Here is an 8436-nt window from a genome sequence, read left to right as displayed (position 1 = left end):
CTGTAATCACTAACAGGAAGAACTTCATCTCATCAGGCGACAAAACACTTTGTGGAAGATGTTTCAGCAAAGTCTCCTCTCAATAGCTGCTTATTCATTTCTTTGTTTTGCTTGAAAACCGCTCAGCTAAAAAATCGTGCAGGTTTCTGTGTTCCGGTAAAGGGACAGTCAAGTCCAAATTAAACTTTTATGATTCAGATAGAGCACACAATTTTAAACAACTTTCCAATTCACTTTCATCATATACACATGCACAGTCTTTTTATATTCACGCTTTCTGAGGCACCAGCTACTACTGAGCATGTGCAAAATTCACAGGATATACGTATATGCATTTTGTGATTGGCTGACGGCTATCACATGATGCATTGGGAAGGAAAATGTAACTGACTTTGACATTTGTCAGAAAAAATATACTACTCATGTGAAATGCTAAGTGCTTTTGCATTATCTCTTTATTATGTATTTACTGATTATGCTAAATTCTACTGTCTATTCATGTTTAATTTGCATACAGGTTTAAACAATTTGTGCTTACAAAGTCTTGCACACAACCCATCAACATCTAACTGTGTCAATCTAGTCTGCAATCTGTTCTCAGTTTTAAACTAAAGGAAAAGAAACCCAAAAGTTTTATTTTATGATTCAGATAGAAAATACATTTTTTTTAACCATTTTCAAATTTTCTTCTATTGATCCAATCAGCAGCGTTAGTCGCACAACTTAGATGTGTAACTAGTGCTGCTGATTGGATCAGGGCCGGTTTCTGCTCAGGACCAGCAGTGCTCTGCAGGTCCCAAGCAGTACTTCTACTGTGTATTTAACTCCTTTGCCGGGGTTTAAACAAACAGTAGCTCAGAGTCAATGATCTTAAAATGTCATATTTTTTTCTATTATGACTCTCTAACAACTCTGCTACGCTTCAGTGCAGCTGTGTGAAGTGGTTCAGCACTTTATCCCTATAGCACACAGCACAACTAATTTGATTCTTAAACTCAACCAAACTTGATTTTCTAATCACTCATTTCAGTCTAATCTAAACCTTTTTTGTAACACAGGTTTATTTGCTTTCTCAAATCAATATTATAATCACAAATGTACTTCTTATGTCCTTAGTTACATCTAACTGTCCACACACTAATAAAGTTTTACAGAAAAAAAAGTCACGTGCTTCCTTTTCTTACAATCTTGCATATATAATACATTTGCGTAGCCACCAGCTGGTATGTATCTATAGACTGTCTGGTGAGAGAACGTTATAGTGCACGTGGTGCATGTTTACTATTCCTATGGGCGAGGGCTTCCCTTGTCATTTTTATCTAGCTGCGTTAGCTCTCTGAGCTCCTCCTCTGCCTGTAACTAGATCCCACTGCAGCGTGAGGCATAAATAGAAAGGACGGAGTGCTGCTGTGTATAAATTCAGATCAGTGCTGGGATTGCAAGGCAGGCTGTCCTATAGGCCTGATCAAGTCTAATATAAAGGTAGTGTTATTTACTAGAGATTTGTATTAGGCAGTGTTTGGGAGACAGATTTGCATGCAGCTTTAGTCTGCGCTAAATACGATGAATAGCTTTGCTGTTATATAAAATATATTTCAGTGTTTCTGGATACTGATTGGTTTTATTTAGTAAAGTGTGATACTCTATAGTGTGAGAGTGGCCAGATTTTTAAAATAGGTTGCACATTGGAAGTTTGTAATCACAGGAGTGATGTATAAAGATTTACACGTTCTATTTATATAAAATATAAATAGGCTTCACATGCAAAGACTCTAAAATATGTTCTTTATTAAAAAGGAAGGGATTAAGCCCTTTAAAGAGGCATTAAAAAATGTTACTGCTATCAAATTTGCTTTGTTCTCATGTTATTCTTTGTTGAAGAGATATCTAGCTATGTAGCGTGCACATGCCTGGAGCACTATGTGACAGGAAATAGTGCTACCATCTAGTTGCACAATGTTAGCCATAGTACTGCAGACACGTTCACACTCCTGATTTACAACATAGGATAGCAAGAAATTGATGATAGAAGTAAATTGGAAAGTCTAAAATTGTATGTTCTATCGGAATCATGAAAGGAAAATGTTGGGTTTTATGTCCCTTTAAAGAGAATCCTCTTATTCAACTTCAGCAGCCAGGATAAGTGATGTTGTTTAACTTTGTGTTGGAAACATTGTTGGGATCACAGTTAAAGGGACACTGAACCCAAATTTTTTCTTTCGTGATTCAGATAGAGCATGAAATTTTAAGCAACTTTCTAATTTACTCCTATTATCAATGTTTCTTTGTTCTCTTGCTATCTTTATATAAAAAAGAAGGCATCTAAGCTTTTTTCTTGATTCAGCACTCTAGACAGCAGTTTTTGATCGGTGGATGAATTTATCCACCAATCAGCAAGGACAACCTAGGTTGTTCACCAAAAATGGGCCGGCATCTAAACTTACATTCTTGCATTTCAAATAAAGATACTAAGAGAATAAGGAACATTTGATAATAGGAGTAAATTACAAAGTTGCTTAAAATGTCATGCTCTATCTGAATCACAAAAGAAAAAAATTGGGTTCAGTGTCCCTTTAACCCCTTAACCCCTTAACGACCGAGGACGTGCAGGGTACGTCCTCAAAAAAAAAAAGGCAGTTAACGCCTGAGAACGTACCCTGCACGTCCTCGGTGTGGAAAGCAGCTGGAAGCGATCCTGTTTGCTTCCAGCTGCTTTCCGGTTATTGCAGTGATGCCTCGATATGGAGGCATCCTGCAATAACCTTTTGAAGCCATCCGATGCAGAGAGAGCCACTCTGTGGCCCTCTCTGCACCGGAGATCGGTGGCTTCCTTCGTTGGTGGGTGGGAGCATTACCGGGAGGCGGGTGGCGGCCATCGATGGCCCTGGAGATGTGGAGGGGGGCGGGATCGTGGGCGGGGATGCCCGGGGGGCGCGCACGGACACGCGCGCGTGCACGGGAGGGCGGGGGCGGGCGCGTGCACGGGGAGGGAGCGGGTGGGAACCGCTACACTACAGAAAAAGGTGCAATCAGTTTAAAATAAGTGAAAAAAAAAAGATCAATGAGGTGGTTGGGGTTTGTGGGGGGGTTTGGGGAAGCTACACTACAGAAAAAAAAACCTAAGAAAAAAAAAGCACTTTTTTGTGTAAGCTGGGTACTGGCAGACAGCTGCCAGTACCCAAGATGGCCCCAATAAGGCAGATAGGGAAGGTTACAGAGCTGTTTTGGGGGGGATCAGGGAGGTTGGAGGCTAAGGGGGGTCCTATACAGCAGAATAATAATTATTTTTTTTTTAAAAAAAACCTAAACCCCCCAAAAAGCTTTTATTTTAGTACTGGCAGACTTTCTGCCAGTACTTAAGATGGCGGGGACAATTGTGGGGTGGGGGAGGGAAGGGAGCTGTTTGGGAGGGATCAGGGGGTCTGATGTGTCAGGTGGGAGGCTGATCTCTACACTAAAGCTAAAATTAATCCTGCAAGCTCCCTACAAACTTCCTAATTAACCCCTTCACTGCTAGCCATAATACACGTGTGATGCGCAGCAGCATTTTGCGGCCTTCTAATTACCAGAAAGCAACGCCAAAGTCATATATATCTGCTATTTCTGAACAAAGGGGATCCCAGAGAAGCATTTACAACCATTTGTGCCATAATTGCACAAGCTGTTTGTAAATGATTTCAGTGAGAAACCTAAAATTGTGAAAAATTTAACGTTTTTTTTTTTATTTGATCGCATTTGGCGGTGAAATGGTGGCATGAAATATACCAAAATGGGCCTAGATCATTACTTTGGGTTGTCTACTACACTACACTAAAGCTAAAATTAACCATACAAGCTCCCTAATTAACCCCTGCACTGCTGGGCATAATACACGTGTGGTGCGCAGCGGCATTTAGCGGCCTTCTAATTACCAAAAAGCAATGCCAAAGCCATATATGTCTGCTATTTCTGAACAAAGGGGATCCCAGAGAAGCATTTACAACCATTTGTGCCATAATTGCACAAGCTGTTTGTAAATAATTTCAGTGAGAAACCGAAAGTTTGTGAAAAAATTTGTGAAAAAGTGAACAATTTTTTTTATTTGATCGCAATTGGCGGTAAAATGGTGGCATGAAATATACCAAAATGGGTATAAATCAATACTTTGGGTTGTCTTCTAAATATAAATATATACATGTCAAGGGATATTCAGGGATTCCTGAAAGATATCAGTGTCCCAATGTAACTAGCGCTAATTTTGAAAAAAAGTGGTTTGGAAAAAGCAAAGTGCTACTTGTATTTATGGCCCTATAACTTGCAAAAAAAGCAAAGAACATGTAAACATTGGGTATTTCTAAACTTGGGACAAAATTTAGAAACTATTTAGCATGGGTGTTTTTTGGTGGTTGTAGATGTGTAACAGATTTTGGGGGTAAAAGTTAGAAAAAGTGTGTTTTTTTCCATTTTTTCCTCATATTTTATATTTTTTTATAGTAAATTATAAGATATGATGAAAATAATGGTATCTTTAGAAAGTCCATTTAATGACGAGAAAAACTGTATATAATATGTGTGGGTACAGTAAACGAGTAAGAGGAAAATTACAGCTAAACGCAAACACTGCAGAAATGTAAAAATAGCCATTGTCATTAAGGGTAAGAAAATTGAAAAATGGTCCGGTCATTAAGGGGTTAAAAACATAATTTTGGCTACACTGCCCCTTTAAAGAAATATGAAACCCAATTTTTTTCTTTCATGATTCAGATAGAGCATGCAATTTTAAATAAGTTTCTAGTTTACTTGCAATTTCTCTTCATTTTCTTGGTATCTTTTGTTGAAAAGCAGGGATGTATGCTTAGGAGCCTGCCCATTTCTAGAGCACAGAATATCATGGTAACGAAGCAAAGTCGATAATAGAAGTAAATTGGAAACTTTAAAAAAAAAAAAAAATGGAATGCTCTGTCTGAATCAGAAAAGAAAATGTTTGGGTTTCATATTCCTTTAAAACTTAAATATCAGTGACTAAAAGTCCCATAAACCTCTGCTGCCAAATCACTGCTGAGCACATGCATTTATTTTTCCAGTTTACTTCTACTACATCCACCAAAAAAACAAACAAAAAAAAAAAACAACAAAAACTCCCACTATATAATAAAAAAAATGTTCCTGCGTGACAAATTTAAAGGGAATGTCAATTTTGATGCTAAAGTGCCCGGTTTTTAAAAATTTGATTCAAGTGAAGGTCAATTTCAAGCAAATGCACTTCAACCATTTAAACATGAACATATAAGTATTAAAGTCGCTAACGTTATTTTTCAAAAAAGTTATTCATTTTGTAATAAAAGATATATATATATATATATATATATATATATATATATATATATATAGTTTCAAAAATCAAATCACAGACAGAATAAAGCGTGTTGTCACTGATGACTGAAGCCCAGTGAGTGCTCATTTGATTTTTGAAACTATCTACTACACATATAGCACCCTGGCAGTTGCACACAGATGGTGAGAGTGCACACACCAACCAACTACATATATATATATATATATATATATATATATATATATAAATACCTCCGTTTCATATACTGACTCCTCCCCTACCACACTTCCTTATTCGGCACTAGTGATGTAGCGAGCGGTCCAATAAGCTCACTACGTCACTTTCAAGCTCGTGCACAACAGCAGATTGAAAATGCGCATTCGTATGTTACCCGCAATCGCGCATGCGTAAAAATTTCATGAGTTACTTTGTATATATAAATTATTGTCTAAAAAATAACTATTGTTCCGTAAATAAATTTGCATTAGGTGTATATAAGCTGATCGTAAAAACAATAAGTGTGGAATTACAGAATGTTTCATATAACATATGCTGTGAAAGTGATATTTAGCAATCTGTTGTGTGCCATAATATTTACCCGTTATTAGTATTACACCCGACAGTATATTTTCCTTCCTTTCCTCTGTTGTGATCGATCGGATTGAGTGACTCAATGTATCAAAAAGAATGATAGCGCAGGATACGCATGCACGTCTCATGCACGAGCATGATGTTGATGACGCGCGCCGTGATTTGATGCATGCGCAGAAGTTAGTAATGACGTCGGTAAAAAGGGGCTGGACGCCCCGGGGTGGGAAAAAGGATTGGATATAACATCCTGAAAAACTGTCAATCATTGGCGGCAATATGGCGGGCAATAGAACTGACACGGAGGCAATTTAGAAGGTGAAAAATAAAATGTTATGATGATTTGTCAAGATTTTGATGAATGAACATTAACCTTAATTTACATGTACAGTATAAACCTGTTAGCGACTAAGCCAGACTTGACCTTCACTTTAAAAACAGGGGCACTTTAATTCATGAAAATTTACCTTTCACTCGTTTTGTGAAAAAAAAACTTACCTTTTAAACTTGACAGCTGCTCCAGCTTCCTCCGGTTGTCACAAGCCTTTTCTGATGTCAGAAATTATGAATAGGTCATCCTCCAATCACGGCTCCCCCCCCCGGGGGAATCAGTGTCTGATTCAACGGCGTCATTGAAGGAAGCCGGATTCCTCATTTTAGACCCAGGAAGAGGCTTTGTGACGGGTGGAGGAAGCTGGAGCGGCTGTCAAGTTTAAAAGTTAAGTATTTTTTCACAACAGGAGTAAAATGTAAATTTTTATGAATTAAAGTGCCCCTGTTTTTAATTGAATTTTTAAAAACCGGGCACTTTAGCATCAAAATTGACATTCACTTTAATAAAGATTGGTGCAACAGTTTTTGCTGTAGGTTTAGCTAATTGTATTAAGAGAGAGAGGGAAAAATTACCCTTTCATCAGTTTGTAATTTATAAAAAAAAATTGTACTCACAATCTAGTTACAAGCACCAGAAAACATGGTATAATATTAAAGGGACATGAAACCTAAATTTTTCCTTTCATGATTCAGATAGAGCATGCATTTCTAAACTACTTAATTTATCAATTTTTCTTTGTATATTTTGTTAAAAAGCAGGGGCAAAAGCTCAGGAGCGGGCACATGTCTGGAGCACTTTTCAGTGGTTTTGTAAGAATGTTATACATTTGCAAGAGCACTATTTCCTGTCATGTACCTAGGTATCTATTATACAAAGAATATCATGGGAACTAAACAAATTTGATATTGGAAGTAATTTGGATTTTTTTTTAAATTGTATGTTCTGTCTAAATCAGAAAAGAAAAAAAGTTTTGGGTTTCATCTCCCTTTAAAACTTAAAAAGATTTTTCTGAAGGTCTAGCTACTAACATACCGGGAAAGTTTAAAATGCTTTGAATGCATTATCACCTTGTTTACTGCTATTGCATTTCAGTAGCCACACTCCACCTACCATTTGCCTTATTTGGACGTGCTATTAGAATAGACGTGGTCATTATGTAAGCAAAACCTTCATTGTTTTGTAATTCCTTATCAGATAATTTCTGCTGAAAACAATTAGATGTAGATATATTGCAGGGTTAGTTTTGTAAAGCCTGTTAATATGTTCTTGCAGTCATCAGAATTAGACTGGAAGAGCATATCACAGGCTTCACAAACCTGACGCCTTCATTTTGTAACTTATATTACAGGGGCAAAATGTGACAAAATAAAATAAATAATAAATGTACATTGCAAAATTGTTTTACTACACTTAATTAAACAATTTATATCAAAAAGTGTTTTGACTGTTCACTTGAAAGGCCATGATACCCAAATGTTGAAGCACTTGAAAGTGATGCAGTATAGCTGTAAAAAACTGACTAGAAAATATCACCTGAACATCTCTATGTAAAAAAGAAGATATTTATCTCAAAATGTCCGTCAGAGACTGCATCAGAACCTAAGCGCAGCGATGACAGTAAATATACAGTATACTGTATATATTTGATTATATATATGTATATATATATATATATATATATATATATATATATATATATATATAAGCAACATTTAAAATTATGGGGAGGCGAAAAGGGAGTTTAAAATCCTCCACTAAGCACAAAATATATAGTGAAAATAACTCATTGTGTAGTTCATTAACAAACCTAGACAAGCCAGAAGGCTTACCCAGAATCATTTGCTGCATTGCATACAATGTATTCAGAGGTTTTCTGTGGGAAAAGCAAGCCTTCTGGCTTGTCTAGATTTGTTAATGAACTACACAATGAGTTATTTTCACTATATATATATATATATATATATATATATATATATATATATAGAACAGTTCTCGGAGATCCGCACTCACTCAAACAAGTGTATAGCAGCTGCCCGGGGTGCATCTAAAGCAAACATGTACCACAAAAAGGAGACGCACTCGCCGGGTCTTAATAGTGTGTTTAATACACCAAATTAGCAGTGACGTTTCGGGGTAATTAGCCCCGTCCTCAGACCATAACAAATATGTACATAAATAACAAGTATTTAAAGCCTTACCC

The 8436-nt window shown here is 36.8% G+C and overlaps 1 protein-coding gene across 1 annotated transcript in view; it reads left to right on the top strand.

The window, feature by feature from the left end:
* Positions 1–1320: 1320 nt before the first annotated feature.
* EPM2A (EPM2A glucan phosphatase, laforin) overlaps positions 1321–8436 on the top strand; it is a 695864-nt gene continuing 688748 nt past the window's right edge. The window contains exon 1 of the mRNA XM_053711843.1: positions 1321–1482. The gene's annotated coding sequence lies outside the window, so the exon portion shown is untranslated. The remainder of the gene's footprint in view (positions 1483–8436) is intronic.

Source organism: Bombina bombina, chromosome 4 (genome assembly GCF_027579735.1).
Source record: "Bombina bombina isolate aBomBom1 chromosome 4, aBomBom1.pri, whole genome shotgun sequence".
NCBI lineage: Eukaryota > Metazoa > Chordata > Amphibia > Anura > Bombinatoridae > Bombina > Bombina bombina.
This window is presented reverse-complemented; position numbering and strand designations above follow the sequence as displayed.